Below are 21729 nucleotides of genomic sequence, written 5' to 3'. Positions count from 1 at the left end.
TTTTGGCATGCCCACTGCAAGGAAGGGGTGTAACATTCCACACTGATTTGGTCAGGGTCACAACCTGATGCCAAGGTCAGGGAATCTCAAACCAATGCAAACTTAACCTCTCAGAACTTCTGTGGCTGGTACCTGCAGAGAAATAGAAGACTGGTTTTAATTTTTTATGCAGTTGGGCAATAGACTGACACTGATTTGGATAGGCCAGGCTGACAGTGTCAACCTCATAGGGCACATCCTAGATGTATGGTAGGCTCCATTATTGACCATTATCAAGAAGAAGCTGGCATTAAGAGACACCTCCAAGAGCTGTTCCTCAGGGCTTGTCCTGTTTTCATAGACCTATATCCCATCGTGTTTCAAGCAAAATGTGGTCTTTAGTGTATTAACTGGGTTACTCCGCTCAGTTACTGGGGCAATGTTCCTCCAGCCTCACTTCCCTAGTTGGTAAGAGTTGTCTCATCCAATTTCAGCTGTGATGCTGCTGACATAAACGCATGATTTCCACGCAGTTCCCCCCTGCACAGTTTGATTTTAGTTAACCAGAATGATCCCATAATGAATGTATCAGCAGAGCTAAGTGGCTGAGTACACGCTGAAGAGAAAATGCTTACACATAGACACAAATATACACATTAACCCTCTGAAAACCTTCCTTGGTTAAAACTGTTTGCTGAGTAAGCTCTGCCCATATTCCGTTTTAAGGAGGTGCCATTCTGAAAAGAAGAAAAAGCCAATGTTTCCTTTTCTGCTGGATCAGCTAATAGAAGAGGAGGAGAACCACAGAGGGAGGGAAGGATCATTTCCAGCATAGGAAATGCAAGTTTCATCCATACAGGGATTTGTTGGTTGGTTGGTTGGAGTTGGTTTTGCTTTTCCTACTCCTGGTAACTTATGCTTGAGCAAGTTGAGTACATACCAAATCTTTGGAGAGGAAATTACCAGACTCAGTACGCGGGTCTCAAATGAGCATATACAAACTGAGATATAGGGAGGCTGTATTTAGGGGGAAGGGTAATTTCCCTACCAAGTTTCTAATCTCTGTTGGTGGAGGTGCTACTAAGTTCCAGTGAAATGGCTGTATACGTACTTTTAACATGACCAAGAATGTGCTTTTTTTCCTTACATCAGCATTAGAAATAACAGAATTATTGATCTGAGACGTAAATGATAGGTGTTACTGTTTGCTCCATCTATAAAAAAATCAAAAACCAAACTTTTCTAAAAGTGTCTGTTGATACTGGCTTGTTTTTAAAAGGCCAGTTTTGCTCTCTCACCTACAACTTTCTTTGTTAGTGGACCCTTCTATATGAACAGAAATTATTGGCGTGGCCCTGACTGGTAGGATTTTCCTACAGACCCCCTTGCTCCTCCTGGTCCTAGACGAGAGTCTGAGCACAAGTGAGTGGGACAAAGGCTTCCTACAATTAAGCCAGCACTTGAACTCCATGTTGCAATCAGTATCACTATTTGGCCTAGGCGTGATATTTTCTTGATGCAGATTGCTCAGTTGTTATTCCCTAACGTAGCTCTGACGTAAGGCAGCTTATACTTGTAAAGCATATTTTCATTCTTGTGTGAGTTGCAAAGCAGAGTGACTTTACAGTAGCTATGACCGTGTGATTAAAGTTTTAAAGCTTTCAGCACTATAAAGGCCTAAAAATGTGTGAACCTTCTTTCTTGAGCGTTCATCTCAAAAAACAAAAGGCGAAGCTAGGCCTTTATTTGGCTTCTAGAATTTGTGACTGCTTATGTACATGTATTTATCTTTTTAGAGAACTGGACAACCCCAGAGTATGACGAAAAAACCCAACAGATTTGAAGTACCATATTTTTGGAAACATACTTTTGTTTTCATTTTTTAATTGGGGCAATCAGCAAGGTTCATTAGAAAAAGTAGCCTTATGACAAAAATACTTCAGTGAAGTCACCAAAGGGAAATTCAGCTGGAGATTAAGGAAGTTAGGTGCTAATCAGAAACTAAATCAGAAAAACTTATCATTTCTAGTATCACCGAGATGTTAGATTTATCTACTAGAGATGGAGACCATGGAGCTAGAGGTGGAGACTGTGGACAGTTTAAAACGAGCCAAGGTGTTTTCTGGGGTGCCATGTTACTAAACACCTTATTTTTCAAGGCCCAGGGTGCTGTTTTGGACAGAGGCATGAGTTACGGGGTACGTTGCCAACCACTTGGAAGTCATCTCCACCATGCTAAGCACGTAATGCTTGTCTTAGCAGGGTCATGGCAGCAATTCCGGTTGAGAGCATGCTTGTTAGTGCACAGCGGCTGCTTCAGCAGCCAGCTATTACCGAGAGAGAGAAGGGCAACAGAATTTCATTGCAACTTGAACATTTCCAGTTCCTCATTGCCTGTCCCATTCTTCTCATGAAGTTAAAGGTTCCTGGGAAGGGTGTGTCTTTGGAACCGAATACAAGCATGGTCAATGATACCTAGAAGAGTGTTAATATCTATAAAAACATTCAGATATTAGCAGATGTTTTCAGGGCATTTAACCTTTCCTGTCCAAGAGAAGATAGTGACTGCCCACAGTGTCATGGTGAGCTTGGGAAGAGCTATTGCTGCTCTGCCCTAGGCAAATGATGCACAGTGCTCATCATATTCCCCCCCGGGACTGTCCCAACCACACACTACTAGGATGTCATCAAGCCACTTCAGCTGTGCCCACACCGGGAAACCACTTGAATTCATTTTATGAACTCCAACTATTGACACTTGCCCACATCCTTGGCCTGATTTGTGCACAGTGCCCGTTCACCCACAGCCACTGCTTCCTTGCAGCGTGGGTTTCTGCACAGAACCTCACATCATCTCAGGGGTTAGAGAAGAGGCACCTCTGGTGTACTCACAGCTCTGTGTGAATCATTGCCTCCTAGCTCCCATAGAGGGATAGTCCCATGTAAGTGGGCTCAGCCATCACAGTTTTTCTTTTTGTTTCAGAAGATACTTTCTAGCCTAGCATGCGAATTCCAGCCATTTCTTGGTTTTAATCCTGCCACAGAAATTAGCAGGCAGTTATCTTCTACATCCTCCTGCCCCCACGCAGTCTCATCTAATAGAAAAAGAGGAAGCCCCAGATGTGAAACTATGCCATGCAAGATAGAATGAAAATGTCCTCAGCCAAAATTAACACCCTTTTGCCACAAATATTTCCCTCTGCAATTTCATTGCCCCCTCTTCTGGTGGCATTTCTTCATCAACAGACCTCCTTACCAGCTAAATGTCCACAATACTTGGCCTGTGCAAAGCTCAATGGAGTACCACAGTCACACAGTAAACGGGACGTACCTTGACAGTATGGCTGGGTTTTTGAAACTCTTCCTCACTGAAAAGGGGCTGTCACATCAAGGTGACAGAGAAACAAGAAAATTATCGTGCCAGCATAAGATCTGTAATAGATGAAGAACAGAACTTTAATGTGGATACCGGATGTAAAGTTACACTTTCAATGATGATCATGATTGCACAACCTAAGTGACAAGTAATTAAATCTATTTGTTTGAATTGTAGATATTTAAGAAGATTTGGGAGGTTGAGGAGTTACACTGCCGTGGCTTTTAAATGAGATGTCATCTAAAATAATTTCAACACGGATGGTTGTCAGTATATAATAATTAATTGATTTCTTCATACATTCCCATAACTCCTTAAATGAACAGCATAGTGACTCAGCAATGTAGAATTTTACAGACAAGAAGAATGTGTGTGTACACACACACACACACTGGCATTTAATTACTAGGGCAGTGCTCAGCTCCTCTTCTCTGCGTACACCAGAGATGTAGATATGGAAGACATTTTACCCCATGCATTGGATATATTTTCTAAACCCAACTGCATCATATTTATTTGTGTTTAATCAGGACTGTACAGAGTGCTTTGAGTCCTCCATTTTACATTTGTATACTCAGTATCAGGCATTACAGGAGATAAACAATAAATAAGTAGTAAAATACACATATAGGTATATCGGTAGAGTAGATTAAAAAAGGAGTCTTGTACCAGCTTTGTGAGCATAGCATTCAGTCAAGGGAGCACCATACACCCATTTAAATTGCTTTTGCCTCCTGATTTAGAATGTTTCAAATATCTTACAAGCAATCTACAAATGAGCTTTTCTCCACATGCCACATCTGCATGCTATTGAATGGTGCCAGCACGTCAGTAAATCTCTCAGCAGCCACCGTAGCATGTTCCAGTCACATTCAACCATTTGTGGCCACCAACTTTCTGTGCCCTGAGAGAAAATAAAGTTTTCAGGGCTGCTTACATGTCTTTTTAAAGCTGGTCTTTAGAAGACAGACACATCAAAGTTAAGACTTCTAAAGACTTCTAAAATTAAAGGCCATTGTTATTCACTATCATTCACGAAAGAAAATCACCAAAATCTAGAGGATTTCAGGACTTAAGGAAAAAAAAATCATATTGAGTTGAAACAGGTAAAAACCAATCATACTTATCCAAAGAATTTCTGTGGAGACAGATGACAAATTCCTGCTCTTCTCCAACAGGTCGCAGCAGAGGATAGCCTAAGAAAACTACCCATGAGATTCATTGCAGCTTTTGTGGTTTTCAGCTACTTTGGAGCTTCTACTTTTGATCTCTTTGACAATGTATTTCTTCTATTTCTTCCTTTTCCACCAGAAAATCTCTGAGGCTGGGCGGTGCCTTCTTCATCTTAGAGTTTGCGCTGAAACGGGAGTTCTGTGCAGTTCATGGGCTCAATTATGTGGTGACTTTACCTCAAGGGTTTCAAGCCATGAGGCCCTGAAGAACTCAGAGGCTACACAGTAACTCACATATTCCAGTTATTTATCTGAAAGTACACTGAACTAGCTGTGTAAAAACAGAAGCAACAGAGTATGCTAAAGGCACTAACCCCTCTTACCTTCCTTTTTCATTTTTTTCCTGATTTACTCCAGCCCTTTCCACCATGCTCTATGGAAATCTTCCTGAGTAAAAGCAATTGACTCTTAAACAGCTCTTATCATTAAGTTGTTAATAAAGGATGATTCACAGTTGTGGTTTTGGTTTTTTTTTTTTAAAAAAAAAAAAAAAAAAAAAAGAGGGAAACAAAGAAGAAAGGCTGCCCTTTTTTAAAAAAGAATTTATATGTAATGAAAACCTATCCAATTTCATAAACACTCTGCAAATATATAAGAATGCTTTAGCTTTTCATCAGATATTCAGGCATTCTCCTCCCAGTCTTCTTGGAAGTCTATGTGATATCAGAAGATGCATGAAAATAAACCCACAGCAACTGGAGTTGAAAGTGACTTCAAATCAAATTGTTTGATCTTTGCCATTTTTATTCGCATGTATTTAACAGAAAATAAAAATAGCCCTTTCAGTTCTGAACCTTACCAACCCAGTTCTGTGGGGACAAAACACACACCCTGGTCTTCAATTCCACGACCAACATGAAGAACTTCAGTGGGATTTCCTTAGACCAGATTTTATTCTTCTAGCATTTCTAGTTCCAAAAGTAAACAAAAAAATCCCCACCCCAAATCAAAACCAGAGTAGCACCACAAATAATTTCTTTTTTTTCATCAGAAAGTCCGGGGGAATCAAACATTATTTACTTCCACAGTCTAAAATAGCTGACAAGGGGAGGTAAACAGTTTGTAAGCAAGTGTGCATAGGCAATAGCAGAGCAAGCATCCCACAGAGTCACCACCACGAATCCTCACATGGAAACTCCAGGGCAGCTCCCAAAGGCAGAGAGACTGCCATTCGTACAGGGACCTCTGTTGTGCAAAGATCCACTGCTAAAGCTTTGGAATAGACTAGCTTGCACTTTTACCTTATTATATGCATTCCAAATGTCTTTTTGAATCACTAAAGATCCCAGAGCCAGGACCCTTCCTTCACATAATGCAAAACAAACTGGCAAAACCAGGGTCCTTTATCCCAGTGCCCTGGTGTGGTCCCCAAGTAGAACTGGAAGTGCCTTTTGCTACACAATGGGCGTGATCAGAGGAAAAATAGTGCAGGGCTCACTGGAACATCTCTTTGGTAGAGGGTTCTCCCACTTCAAAAGTCTCCAAGAAGTGCCTTCTGCACCCTGCAAGAGAGATGTAAAATAACTGGGGCTTCACTCTGGGATCATGGCCAACCAGCAGGGAATTGCTCATCAGCAATGATTTGGCCTCACCAGCAACTTGGGACATCTCCAGAAGTTTCTCATCAACTGATTTGATTTTGTGGTTGTAGGTACAATTAACAAAAGCAGAACAGGTAAACAAAGTTGCTAAGACCATAACATAGTCAAGGAAAGTTTTATAGGAGTCACCAGAGTCCCATCCTAATGAAGCAAACAAGAAGATAGCAATCATCAAATATAAGCTTCCTAACAGGCAAGCTGATATCCTGAAGATGATACTGATTGATGAATAAGGTGATACCCTAGAGGATACCTCATTAATCATCTGGATGGCCTTTCTGCAGACCTCAGTATCTTCACTGACTATCTTCAGCTGGTCAGGCAGTGCCTCACTGAATGTGCTTTCTCTCCTTTTTGGAATGACCTGATCATCCACTGCAGGTCAGGCCAGAAGGGATTTCCCATTGCAAATGGATGGAGGGCTATAAGGAACCATGGTGGCATTCTTAATCTTGTGGTTGGGAGCACAAATGATCTTAATAACTTTATCCAAACAGCGGACATAACTGGTGTCAATGTAAGTCAAACAGGTGATGTGCAGCGCCACTAAACAGGGCACCAACATGATGGGGATCACTGGCCTCCTTTCTAAACAGTCTTGGAAGACAGACAGATTGGCTTTCAGAGGGCTCCACCTGTTCTGGACAAAGTCAGGACTGAGGGCTAAGACAATTTTCTGGATTTCTTGAATAGTCTCAACCATGTTTTCAATTATTGTTTTACCTGGTTAAAGCCCCTCTGATGATAACAGGCCTTCAGATCAGGAATCATGGCTCCTAGGCTCTGGATAAGGTTCCTCACCCAGGCTGAACTGATGTTACTATAACTGACAAAGTTGTGGTGGGTCTCATGGGCTGCCAGGGCAGGTAGCTCAGGAAGTACCTGGGGTCCTTGAAGATCTGTCATTCCTGCTCTTGCAGGTAATGCAGAACTGGACTCACTAATACAATTATCTGAAAAGGGTCTAGTTTCCTCTTCAAAATCCATCATTCTCTGCTGCAGAAGCAAACCACGAAAGCAGAAATGATGAAATCACACTCCATAAAAACAAACAGAAATACAATGCGTAATTTTGCAAACTGTTCTGCTACAAAAGGCATACCATTTTGCCTCTTGATACTTCTTTTTTCAGTCTACATCACACATTTGTTGTTTTGCATTCACAGACACACTGACACTAGTGGCAGACTCTGAGGTCAGGACTTGAGGTATCAAGCATCTGGTTTAGTCCCTGGCTTCAACTCAAGTCCATGCTGGAAACCTCAGTCAGATTGGTAAGCACTGATTAATACTTGTAATTTAACCCAATGGAATTGTTTCTGGGAGCAAATGTTTTTCATCTATCTAAAATTTTGATTAAATTACAATAGTAATTATAAGTAACTATATATTCCATTCAAGCATTGCAACAGCAAAACTCCTTAGTGATAAATATCAGTATTATCTACTTGTGATTGAATATCAAGAATGCACTGGATATTGTTTGCTGCTTTTGATATCAACACAGAGAAGCAAGAAGCACAGCTAGTACCATAAGTGCAACAGCCCTGCACAGACCACCAGAAAGTGTCCTGATCTTTCTCAGATGGTCTGTCCCTCACTTCAGCCTTGCTATGCAAGACAAGCTGGAAGCAAACGGGTGGCCCTGGAGCCCTTGATAAGAGCTAGATGTAATTCCTGTGGAGATTTTTGTTCTTAGTGTGAAAATCTCTCTGAAGTGGTCTGTCCATCCACACTGGAGAGGCTGTGAGGAGAATACAATGACCTTTCCAAAACCCAAGGTGCAAGATACCTGTTCCCCATGGACAATGAGGTGTAGTAAGGCACAGGTACTGCCACTCTATATTGCTCCCTGCAGTACCCAGTGCCTCATTACTCTTCAAAAATGTTGCTTTTTGCAAAGATCTGGCATGCAAAATTTCAAGCAACTTTGCTTTATGAGAGCAAAAAGAAATAAGAGTGCTAAACTGTGTCCTTTTACTGCCAAATAAATATTCTCGTCTCCCCCAGCACTAGCAAGCCCAGCAACTAGGTCACCCGGCAGCTTGCTGAAAACTGTATGAGCAGTGCAGGGTGCTCTCCAACATCTCCAGCCTCCTCATTCCTCACTTTGCAAGCTGATTGCACGTGAGGCCCTCCTCTTCTTCCTGCCTTTCTCCTCCTTCACTTCAGAAAGGAATTCCCCTCTGCTGAGCTCACATGAGGACCTGAAACCAAAACTAACCAGAGCTGCCAGCATTAGCAGAGACACCAGTAGTCCAAGCAACAGCCATCTGTGTTTTCCCTACATCTCCCACCATGGTCCTGAGGTGCTGGAAGTGGAGCATCACCTCAGGAGTGGGGCATCATCACTGTGTGAAGGAAAGCAGTGTGGCAAGGAGGGAAGCATTTACTTGCTGCCTGGGAGGAGGCGAGACTCAAGCCCCAGCAGCTGCTGGTTTCAGTGACTGACTTCCCTGGTGGGAAAGAGGACCCTTAACCTCAGAAAGAGTGACAGAACATGAGGGCACTTGGCAAGAAGACAAATATTTTATGCCTTCCTGATTTATAAGGCCCAGGCCCTGCCCTTGGTGGAGCTCCGCTCTCTTAGCTTCTCCTGGAAACACCTTCAAAACATGGCCAATGGCACACCACAGTTCTCCACGCCAGCCCCGTGGGAGAGTTCTTGTCCTACCAGCGTCAGGCAGCATCCCAGTTCTAGCCAACATGCCATGTCCCCCCAGGGCCAAACAGAAAGCAACACAAGGAGAATGAATGACTAGCTGGAGGGCAACCACAAAGGAAGTGGGTATGGAGACAGGAGCTTGAACATGGATGGAAGGGGAGGGGCACAGCAAAAAGTGCCCATGTGCCCTGGAGTCCTGAGCAGATAGGGAAGCAGGAGACCCTACAGTGGCCAGGATTCACTGGCCCATGCTGCTTGTCCTGGTGGAGCAGAGGCTAGCTTGGTCAGGCATCAGGGAGGTGGGTGAGGACCTTGGTCCCACCACTTGGTGGGGTACAGCTGGGGTACATGGAGATGAAGAGGTGAGAAGAGCAGCTCTGGAGGGGCAGCCTGGCAAGGCTGTCTCCATCACTCTGGGAGGGACCTTAAGGGCCTCAGCACAAGGGATAACTCTTTGTTACATGACTGGAAGAGGAAGAAAAAGTAATTTCACACAGCAAGAGATGTGCCACTGTAGGGTGGAGAAATGGGGACAGGGACAAGAAGAGAGGACATATTCCCACAGCTAGGGTAGGGCAGGCCACTGACACGCAGGTGCAAGCACCCAGGGTGGTGCAGCCCGAGGGTACCCACCCTTCAGACAAGCCCTGCTCGCTGCTATGGGATTGCATGCAGCTGCAGCTCTCACTGCTGCTGAGCTGCTGATAGCCGATGCTTTTTACACCTTTTCTTTATAGCGGTTCTGCATCAATATTTTTGGCATCATTGAATCATTTTAGCAGGAAACAGAACTATTATTCCCTATTTAAAAAAAAAAAACATAATAGATCAACAAATACAGATTTTTCACTTACTCTTATTTTCAGTGGGAGTTACATAATTGATACATCTCTGAGTCTTACTAGCAGAAAACTGTGTGTAAGCACATGTTTATTCAATGCATTGCAATAAATCCAGAACATGAACTCGGGTAGAGCTGTTCTATCTTCTGAGGAAAACACTTCCAATATGAAGCTGAATTTCCATGGAGTCATACACTTTTATACCGAAGTGAATTGAATAAATGGAAGGGTTCAATAGAATATTGTGTTTTACCATATTTAGTTCTCAGAGAAAATCAGACCTTGGCGTATACACACTTGCTACTAATCTGGACAATGGAGCATTAGCACAGACAAACAGCACTGAGCAGGGAGATCACCATTTGCTTTTGACAGGCAATTTGGCAGGGGATACCAGCACATCAAATTGAAGCCAGAAGCGAAACATCTTGCTTTCTCCTTTACTTCTTAGTTTATCCAAGGTAAAGACTGGCTTTCTGTTTTCTATCCTTATCAGAAAATGAGCCAAAACGACGTCAAATCTTAGCCTTCCACAAAGCAGATCTTCACAACTTATTCCCATTTTGCTTTTTCTTTAGAGTAAGATCCAATTGGAAAACATATAACCAAAGCTCAGCCGTACCTTCCTAAATACAAAATTGTTACACTAGACTATCTCTCTAAGTACGAGAATTGTGAACCAAAACCCACTTCCTTAAAGGGGTACAAGGAACAAACCTCATGTAATCTTTCCGCTGGAACCCCTCACAGCCTTCTATAAACTGATATTAGCTTAAAGTGTGTGGTACATGGATACCCTCATCTTTTCTGTCACGTTGCCCTGACACATCTACACACCAGGAGATCACAGAATTTCTTTCTTCTAGCACAAATGCATTTGGTTCTCTTTGCCTGAACTTGTTTAAAAACAATAGGTGTTTCCTGCAAATTCTCCTTTGTTCAATGTGGTGCTGCTGCTGTTCATGTCTCTCAATTGTAATTTCCTGGTTTTTTAGCTCACCCACCTTGCATGTAAAGCTAAATGCAAGCTGTAACAGTGAGACAAAAGACCCCACGGTAAGAGAAAAAAAGCTTTCTTTTTCATTTTGACTTAACTAGACACAAATCACATGTACTTGTTTTCCCCTGCATGCTTTTCCTGCAAGTCCTTTGCACCATCTGGCTCTCCTCTGTGACAGCCACATGGGCTGGGTAGGGAGAGGTTCAGGTCAGTAACTCAGGATGGAAGCAAGTTGCACTGTGCACCTGGATAATCAAAATGCAGCTCTTGTAGGACTCCACAATTGCTTGTAAAAAAATAAATACCATGGTATGAGAATATTTGAAGCACAGGGTCCTGGGCTTTGCTTCATCCTTTAAAAGAAAACAGAGGAATACCCTATTCAGAGCACACAAACAGTTCAGATGTGTAAGAAGAGAGACCTGTACTCAGCTTTCAGCACAAAGAGAAAAAGTATGTGTTTACACACAGAGACACCTTTTTTCCCCCATCTTGTTTTTGGGTAGATTTGATTTTTTCTCTCGGTTTTGTGTGCAGTTCTGGTTTGGCTGCTGTTCATCCACTTTCTGCTCTACTTGCTTTTTGTTGGCAGACTACTGCCTTGTTGCTTGGTTACCTCTGTACAACAGCTTCTGGGCTTTTAAACTATTTTATTATTTTTTTTAGAACCTTGCCTTCATTCACTTTGCCTCCTAAAAATGAAAATCCCTTGGTTGTGATTCTTACCAAGACACTCACAGCCTTTCTTCCACCAAGCATATGCTGACTGATACCCTGTGTGGTAGGCTGGACGTGACTGTATCTGCCCCGACCTCCTGTTTCTTACATTGTGTATTTATTTAGCGCTTTCTACAAAACGCAGTATAATCTGTCTCATGAAGCCTCATCCCTGTTGCCACTTCCCATTCTCTGTACTTCCCTATTGCTTCTTTTCAAGGCTGCAGCCATTAATTCCTAGGACACTCTTCAGAACAGACATACAGATGCCAGGATCTGCGCTGACTCACTGACAACAAAAACAATGCACAGGGGCTGCTCAAAGCTTCTGCAAGCAACCTGTCCATCACAATAGCAAGATGTAAATAGAGCTGGATTTAAAAGAATCCAGAACCCCACTGTATAATCTACGGCCAAAGCCACAGCTAGCTTCACAAGCCATATACAGCCACAGCAGCACTGCCCAGCAGAGAGGAAGGGCAAACTCAAACACTGCCCCGTGCTGCCATGGTTAAATTTCTTTCATGCTGCATGTAATGTATCCTCATAGTGCATTCTATAAATATTCACATCTAGACAGACTTGCATAGATCCGTCAAGGAAGCCCTTGCACATTGCAGAAGTACAAGTATCTGAGCATATAGGCCCTTGGCTTCCAGTTTAATCCAGAGCACCTCAGCTGCTTACACAGCACACGGAAAGAGCGGAGTGCATTAGAACGGGATGTGAAATACTTTTTGCTGATCACCAGGAACTGTGAGGCTATGTAGAGGCACCAACTCTTCTCTACAAATTAGATCTCAGAGTCAATAACATGAAAGAAATAAAACCATCCACTCAAGAGATAGAGCCTGGATATGATTTCTTGTGAGCGAGTGTGTTCAGAATAAAAGAGAGGTCTGCTAGCTGGTGTACGTGCACCTTGAAGTTCAGACACACCAAGTAGGCTTGTGAAGCAACAGAATATTCCGTAAAAGGTGAGAAAAAATGCTGAAAGCATTACCATGGTTGCCAAATTTTAAAGCAGCTTTCTTTTCTGGCTTACTATTAAAATCTTTGAATAAATGGAAGTTACACAGCCGAAAGCTCTGACATACTAAGCCCTATTTACTGTAATTGTCTCATCTGTTTACAGGTTAAGAAAACATTTTGTAGAATGTAATTGCCAGGAATCTACTCTGTCTGACTTTCCTGCTCTCCGGTGAATCTTAATTACTATGTCTGAAGCATAAAGAATTTGATAATGTAAACTGCAGTTAAACAAAATTGACAAATACCTTCTGCCCAACGACAAGGCTTTGAGCAAGGACTAGAAAAATCTTCCAGACTCTATTCCTGCAGACAAGGAAAGCTAGTTTTATTGTAATTCCTACTGAAGACAGCTCTTCACTTTAGACTACAGTCCAAGACTTCCCAGATTCTCTTCTGTGAGCATATAACCTTGTCCAAACACTGGTATAAATGGACATGAAACAATTCTTCATCCATCTGCAAACCAGCTATGACTTTTCAGCAGGAAAGTCAAACAAGCATCCTTTTAGAAATTCTACAGGTGAATGTCATGCTCTGTTACTAGTTTTATACAAAAGACAAAGACACATTCAAGAAATGGCATGAGCCAGTCCAAGAGGTCCTCACTACTGAGAGGGAGTTGTAGGAAGCCCACACAGCTCACCAGCTCAGTGGAAAAAAAAACAAACAAACAAAACAAAACCAAACCAAAGAAAAGAAACCCAAGAAAACAATGCATCATTTCTTTCTAAACTGACAGAGTAAATCCAGTCTCAGAGGGATCCAAAGAGTAAGAAAGCCAGTGTGCATATGGGGAGCTGCAAGCTCTCTCACCACTTCAGCTGTTTATGACACCAAGATATAAAAGGATTTAAAAATCCTTTTATTTTTCCACCCGGGAAGAACCTTTTCTGATCTACTACCTATTGAAGGTCACATTGTCACTCATGGCTTCCACTGATGTTCAGGCAATACCCTGCATTCACTGGTTTGGAAGATCACTTGAACTCACTTGGGTGGTGTTTCTCATTGGTTTCTTCATTTGTTGACCAAAGAGAATTGCATTATTAAGAACATACAGGAAGTCACAAACTTGTGTTCTTACAAGCTCCTACCTGGTGAATCTTATCTCTATAGAAGATCACACCACTACTGTCTACCCCAAAAGAATCTGTGACATCTGCCATTCTCCAAAATCTGAAAAATTACCTCTTTTCTACAGTGCATGATCCATGCCACTTCACAGAAGCTCCTCATGCTGGGTTACCGCTCCTCAGCTGGGCTGCCACTCACCTATTCCGCCCAACCACAGTGGGTCAGAGGTATAGAAAGACAATCTTTTGTACAAGTAAATGCATCAGTACTTTATGGTAAAGAAAGAAGCTTATTTATATTTTGGACCAATTCAGTGACAGCATACCAATCTCAAGGTCTGGCATACACCATTCATGTCCCTATCTATAGCTGTGCCTTACTACTGCCACTGAATTACAGAAAAGAATTCACAGCAAATAGAATAAAAATCCTATGGTTCTGTGCTTTGGTTTCAGCCAGGTCTTATTTACAACTACCAGAATGAGTCAAGAAACTATCTACTCAAAAAAATAGTTTGAGTTCATGCTAATGTGGAAGCAGATTACATAGGCAGAATGATAAAATCTAGACAAGATTGGGTCCTTGTAAAACAACAAGAACTTAACAATTTCTGAACACAAAAGGGGAAAGATCTTGTTAAAAAGTTTCCAGTGATAGGATTACTGACTCATCAATGTGCAGTAAAATGGATCAAAACTTTCAGAAGCATTTCAGAAATTGTACATTTTGAGGTTAGGCATGTTTCTGGTTTGTTTTTGTTTCCAGAACATAGCTGGATATATATCTTGAGCAAAACAGACACACACAAACACAAAACATCCCACACAAATCAATTCTTCACCACTAAGAGCTCTATTCATTGCCTAGCACAATTGTGGTACATTTTATTAAATAGATTATTCCATGCAGAAAGCATGGGTCCACATTCTTACACACTATGATACAGTCTCTGTACTTTTCTAAGTTATATCACAAAATACAGATGGACCTACAACATCCTGTACTTTTCCCTAAAGATCTCAGTGTAGGGAGCTGGAATAACACGCAGCCTCACTCATTCCCTGGCAGCCAAGTGAGAGAAGCACAGTGAGAAAGAAACTCCATTGTGTTTTGACTAACTGGTTTATTACAGTATTATTATTTGACTTACATAAGTGATCTATGGCCTGTAAGTCACAAAACACATTTTTAACTGTTTGGAAGAGACACAACATTGCCAATGCAAAAAGGAAAAGAGTGTCTTCCAACTCTAGCAGAATGCAAACTGAATAAAGGCATAACTACCCCATTAAAAAAAGATGCCATCAAACAAAGAACCAGTCCTCTTGCTAAAATCAGACACTGATTTGCTAGTACTGAAAACAGCTTACAAGGATAAAAGTGTTTCAAGTTCCTCCAAACAATGAGCTCTCAAGCATCTTGATGGCTGGACCAGCCCCTCTGAAATCACCCACCCAGCAAACTAGCACTTGGGCCGTTCAAAGTGGTAATGATGTGCTCGCTGGTGCCACACTTTGCAAAGCTGCAGCTGACATCTGAAACTCACACCACAATGGCAATGATGGGTGTATTGCTAAGTGCCACTGCCTCAAATGGGTTTACAAGTGAAAAAAAAAAAAAAAAAAACTTCCATGAAAACCGAAGCACGCTTTGGACACATACTCCCTCTGCCCCTCAAACACTGAACAGTATGAAAAGACTCACCTTAACTTTGTGAGACCAGGACCCAGACAATTTCTCCCTTGGACCTGGATGTCCCCAGGTGATCTAGACACAATATAGCTCAAGCTATAGTTTGATGCCAGGAAATAACACATCCACATCATGTTTATTTACCTCGTTTATATATCAAAACTCAGAGCAACACCTGCCTTTGGAGCAACCAGTATTAAAAAAAAAAAAAAAAAAAAAAAAAGAAGAAGAAAAAACTCCCAGACTACAGTTAATGAACAGGCAGGAGCATCTTATTGATTCTTTAACACGTTTTTTTCCCCCCTCCCCAATTTCCTACTTAAACAGAGGTTAAAGTGTGAAACTAAGTAAAGTGGCTTAGAATAACATCTCACATTAGGACCTAATCTAACAGGTCACTGCTGCCAAAAAGAGGAGGTCCTGTGCATGCAATCCTATGTTCTCCCCCCTTCTTGCCACTTACCTTGAGGCAGTTCTTGTTCCTATCTGACTACAAGTCGATCCAGCTGACCACCTCAGGAGATTAACTCAGAAAAAAGCCAGGTGCTTCTTTTCCTGTGTTAGCAAGCTGCACGAGGTTATAGCACAACCAGATGAGTGACAGAGACGAAGCAATGAGGGAACAGAAAAACTACATGCAGGTGGCTAGAAAAGGTGTGAGACTCAAAGGCTGGCACTTTGACTCACACATATTGCAGAGCAATAGCCTGTGGCTCTGGTTATACGTTCTAGGTAGTGCTCCTTATGAAAGCTGAAAGAGCTTACCCTCACCACCCTGCCCAGCTGCGTGGCCCCGTTCTTGTGCGACGGGCACTGCCCATTCTCCGCTCCGACTCAAATCAGGGAACCAAACCAGCTCAAACAGAGCAACAGTGGCTTTTCAGCTACCTCCCTTCTATTTTCAGCCGCATCGCCATATGGCCAAGTGTGCAATGAGGCCAGCTCATGGGGGAGGACACTGTGGAAGCACAAATGCGACGAAGATGACCCAGGGGCTCTATAGCCAGCACCACTATAGACCCAAAGGCCTAGAAGCTCTACCCCTTGTTGTGGTTTAACCCCAGCCAGCACCTAAGCACCACACTCTACTACCTGTGTCTTTTCTTTCTACTGCCTGTAGATTTCCTACGTAGCCATGAGGACTGTAGCCCTCTGCACATTTTCACCCATAAAATGGGGATAACGATCATTTCTCTCTCTGGCCTTATGCAGACCTTTTCTATTTAGACTGCAAGCTCTTCCCAGCAAAGATACCTGTTGCTCTAAATATTTACCACACAGAATCTTGCCATTCTCATCGAACAAAAGTTTTCTAAACAGAAATATGTCGAGTAGTACTCATATATGCTATGCACGCCAATTATTTTTTCCCCATTTCACTCTGATTTTGAATATTTATGTAATAAAGATTACTGTCAGTTCCATAACATGCCTAATCCACCACCAGGCCTAATCTAGTTATGTTGCTGGAGTATTTAATATTGATACTAATTTAATATTATCTGGACCGGAAGAAGAAACTACTGACACAGCAGGATTTCAGGCTACCCTGGCTTATTTAGGTGATCAAGGACTTCAACAGATAGTGAGGAAATCCAGATGCCTACACAAGACATGTGAATTGACCTTACAATGACAAGTGACATTTTGTGTCAAAAAAAAGGAAGCCAATGTACTACTGTGCAATGGAAAAAAATTTATATGGTTCTAAATGATAAACGTATCAACGCAAGAAAAGGACTTTGCTGCCAGACTGACAGTTTGGTGATGATGTACTGCCAAATTAGCAGCTGTCAGAACAGCAGCAGGCTTACAGGACACATAAAGAATATGGTGAAGGATAGTGCTGGCAATAGCACAGGGCTTACACAAATCAGTAGCATATTGGTTTCCTTCTTAGCACATACTTGTCATACCATGAGATGGTCTGATCTCTCTGCAGACCCATTACCCTATGCAGGTGTCTTACTGCAATTCTCATTGTTCCCTTGCTTTGGTCCACCAGGGAGGACAGTACTTCTTGCCACAGTACCTTCAGCACTACATCAGGCAATGCTGGGAAGAAAAAGCTGTTATACTAATGCAGATTAGGAAAAGAAACCTTTTTGAGCAGTCCAAATGTTATTCATGCCTTTGATGGAAGGTGCTCAGCTCCACTGGCTGCAGCCATGAGAAAACTGCACAGGATGCTGAGCAGGAAACTGAGTCGAGTAGCTCTGTCAAGCCCATGTCAGGATGACTCATCACTTCAAAAGTCACAGGTGATCATGTGTGCACTTCTTTCTTCTCCTCTTCAGTCAAGAATGGACCTATCAGTAGAAGCAGTGGAGGCTTCTGGCTGATGATGCAGTTGCATGGTCTCGTTTCAGTTCTGGCCTCTAAGAGCTTCCTGGTGCAGATGCACAGCCTGCGGACATCTTGGGGAGAAACTTCTGATGCCTTTTACCTGCACAGGGGACATGATGACACCAGATTCAACTGGCAAAACCTAAGCTGGGGGGTTTTGGAACCTTTTTTGGTTTGTGGCTGCAAAGGCTCCAAATGGTGAGTGACTTTTCAAGGCGTTAAACGTGATATCTGCTCTATGGTGAATCTCATATTATCTATAAAGAAATTCTGCTCTTTCCTGGGAGATAAAATTTACAGGCAGTATAGCTACTAATCGTTATCGATGGCCAGACCATCAGACTCTGTAGATAAAGCCAAATAAGCTTCTTTACATCATGTCTCCACTCTAATCTCCCTGTCATGCCTACTTTTATATTTTTATCTGTTTTCTTCAGCTTACTAGTGTTAAATGTTGTCATGTTGTTACAATGCTGTGGTGCTTTCTCTTCTGTACTCCAGCTCTTCCTACTTATTTCTGTCTTCCCCCAGGACATTTTCAGTTTTAAAACTGTCAGTTCTTGAAGATGGGGGCTATGCCTTCTACTACATAATAACAATGCACAAGTGCTATAAAAAAGGAACAATCCTAGTGAATACTAGCCTCACGAAAAACACAATCACAGCTGATAACGTAGCTGGATTCCTTTATCTTGTGCCTCCCGTTCCAAAACATTCCAAAATAATGTTTTGCAAGACTTCTGCAGCTGAATGGGTGAGGTTGGTTGGTGTGAAAGACCTAGTTGTCTGATATACTCAGCATTCTCCAGCCGACACTTCAAAAAATGCTTAGTACTTCTCAAATACCGACTTAACTCTGCAGTAAATACAGCCTGCTAATACCTCTGTTAAATACTTTTGAAGACAACTAACATTTTAATGTTCAAAACTACGAAGTACAGATGATGTCCCATAAGCCACTCAACATTACTTTTGCTACATTCACCCTTCACCTTTTTCTTTCATTTTACTGTCTAAAACATGGACGTTTCCTGTGTTATTTTTACTCATCGAACTAGCTTCATGTTATACAACAGAAATATTTGCAACTTAAAGATAAGCAAATGCATTTGTCTTTCCAGTCTAACGATTTCCTTTCGGGAACTGCAGGAACCTCTTAATATCATCCTGAAAATATATCACCTCAAGAAGTAATAGGCAGTAGAATAGTAAAAATTTAAAAACTATTAAGAAATAAATGCATTTTTGTTCAGTTGAACACAGTACTATTGAAAAATAAACTTCAGGAATAGAAAGCAGAAAGCACGTCTTTCAGTACCTTCCTCCTTATTCGCTGGCAGGATTCCTTTGGTACAGAGGCATACTGAGATCAGGGGGCTTGGGGGCAGGACTATCGAAACATTACAAGTAAGCCATGTTTTTTGCTGCATGAGAGGTACTTATCAATGGATCAGTGGAGGGTTACTAGCTTTGAAAGACGTAAAAAGAAACTCAGCATTAACGCAGCTCCTTTTCTAACAAATGGATTGGCCCGGTTCAGTGGGACCTTAAGAAACTAAAACTTGTCTGATATACGTGGACATTATGAGAGCTTCCAAAGCACCCCAAAATATCAGAAGTCATTATCTTGTTTGGGGTACAAATTCCTCAAGGTCTAACTAAAAATTTTGAACTCGCTAATAGTTCTTCCATTGCCTGGGGAGGAAGGTAGAGATGAACGGACAAAGTCAACCAAGAGCTGAGTTAATGAGTCCACCCCAGCCTGTGCATCACAGCGAGATTGCTACTAGCGTGGGAGCTGAGTGGCAAACACAAGCATCTCTGCAGTATGTTGCTGTGACCACAGCGCGGATGTTTCCTACCTGTACACTCTGCCTCTAAATTTCTGACATGCGGTGATTTCTCCTTGCATAACGTGAACACAGTTCTTCAGAAAAATTAGACGTAGCGTGTTAGTGGGTGATAAAAGGTAATCAAAGATTATCTGTGGTAGCAGCGAGCAGGAGGTGGCATCACAGAATCCAACCGTAACTTTTTGAGTCAGTCCCATGAGACTCCTAGTATTGCAGGAGCCATTTTTTTTCCCAGACATAACAACTTCTTTTGTAAAATGCCATGCTTTTTACTTAGCATGTTTGCATTTCCTCCCTACATCATGGCAATACTTTAAAGTAGTTCTCCAGTGATTTAGTTGGGAGGGTATTTTTGCCTTTTCCCTTCAAGAAATTCCTATCTTCTTTTTCAATCTTCATTTTATAAAATTTGGGAACATTTCATGATACACATATAAAAAAATAAATACGTGGCCCTTGCAGCGCCTCACGAGAGACATTTTTTTCCTGCAAAAATAAACATTTCCCTTTTCTGAACAGCTGTGCTCAGCACCCCAGCAGCCTCCAGTGATGTCCATGGGAGTTACCTGTGCAGAGGAATTTGCAGACTTACCTTTGCAGAGGTCCATATGCCTCTGGCTGGTAAGGCACGAGAAAGGAGAGCCAGTAGCTGAGCATGGCTCGGACAAGCGTCCCTCTTGCACATAGTCTGTGCACTGCATTCTGCTCGGGTATGAGGATGAACTCTCCTCCTCCAAGATCAGCCTGCACACTCGGTGCAAATGCCCAAGTAGTCTGTGGGCAGCTCAGCAGCAGCCCTCCCTCACTGAAGCGTTAAGCTGAGGTGGTGGGAGCCAGCCAAATCACACACCCTCTATAACAGCAGCAGGCTGCTTACACTTTGATCTGGAAGTGTCTTAGCCCAACCGATCAGGGAAAGTAAAGGTCAAGTGTCCCAGTTATAAGCGTTGGGGGTCAGTAAGTATAGTTGTTTTGGAGCACCAGATGATTCACAACTGTGTTGCAGGTTCTCAAGGTTTTTTTGTCAGCCTGGGGAATGGCCTGCAACTGTCAAAAGTATCTTCTGTGTTAGTGGGTGGGGAAGTGTGGAAAGGGTACCTGTGAATTCTCTGCAGTTACAAGCTACAGTAAGTTATTTTTTACCTCGGTGACAGGCAGGACTGAATGGCAAGAGAGTGAGCCACTTCCGAGGCGTGAATAAACACTGAATAACCTGTTCTTAGAGTAATAGCTATGTATACATCTGTATTCCATTATTGCCTTGTATGCAAAATCTGCTGTATATGAAACAGGTATCAAGCCTCCCCGCTGCCCTGCTTCCACTCCCCAATCTCATTCTCTGCCCCTCTGGACTCAAACCTTGCAAAACCTCTTGAATTGTCTACAGCTTGTGCGCTCTAGATCCATCATCTCTTCCCTCTCTCATTCTCCCTTTCCTAGGAATCTTCAGTTCCCTAACTTCCCTGAAGCCACTGTGCTTTAAGCCTTGTTCACACGTATCTTTTGAATTCTTCTTCACCCTTCTGCTTTTCTGTTACTTCTCAAGTGCCATATGGGGCATGCTAGCCTGTCCAGCTCTCCCAGTCCATTGCTTAAACAAACATCTGCTGCACACAAAGGCTAAAATCAACTGCAAGTCAATTCAAATTTATGGAAGTATGAAGTTTATATGGCTCTTTATTACCTGTAAATATAAACACCTGGAGATAATTTTCAGCAACTGACTACTGATTGCCCAAACTCCTTGACAATCACAGTAATTGGAGACTGCCAGGAAACCGGCTACATAACGTGTATCCCTCCATTCTCATGGTTTTCTCTTTCAGGTTTTCTCCTGGGGTACTGATGGATGCCTGTTTTGCATAAACCATCACTGAATTTCTCATCCGCCTCGCACAGAGCCTGCACTTTAACTTGAAGAGAGCTGTGTTCCTCTGGCTATCTGAGCATGCAACCCAGCCAAGATCTGCTGCGAGTAAACCAGTTCCTGTGCATAACCCACCGGGTGCGATATCCGCACCGTGCCCCACGCTCCTGGGGTACACGGCCCTGTCTTATGGGCAGCGCTACAGCTGCTGCTACACCTCCAGCCCCGCAGCTGGCAAGTCAGATCCATCGGGCTTCACGGCTTCCTGGGTGAGGCAAATCACTGGCCGAGCTTCCCAAAGAGATGAAGTTTCAAGCAGCCAACGTTTACATGCAAAGGCAGCACGAGCCTCCTGCCTGCACCTCGGCTCCCTCCCACGACCCGCCTGCTGATGCCAGAGGCCCGCAGCCACATCTGGCGGCCGCCAAGCTCTCCCACGGCCGTTTCCCGTTT

General features: G+C 42.6%; 1 long non-coding RNA gene across 1 annotated transcript; it reads right to left on the bottom strand.

Annotated features, from left to right (window-relative positions):
- Positions 1-137: 137 nt before the first annotated feature.
- LOC308065598 lies at positions 138-21726 on the bottom strand. The gene is made up of 4 exons (XR_013928806.1): positions 21607-21726; positions 4118-17656; positions 3311-3411; positions 138-2454 (listed from the first exon to the last, which is right to left on the bottom strand). It is a non-coding gene; the product is annotated as an uncharacterized lncRNA (long non-coding RNA).
- Between the last annotated feature and the right edge of the window lie 3 nt (positions 21727-21729).

Source organism: Falco punctatus (genome assembly GCF_963210335.1).
Source record: "Falco punctatus genome assembly, chromosome: 6".
Taxonomy (NCBI): Eukaryota; Metazoa; Chordata; class Aves; order Falconiformes; family Falconidae; genus Falco; species Falco punctatus.
Note: the sequence above shows the minus strand (reverse complement) of the source record. Positions and strands in the feature narration are given on the sequence as shown.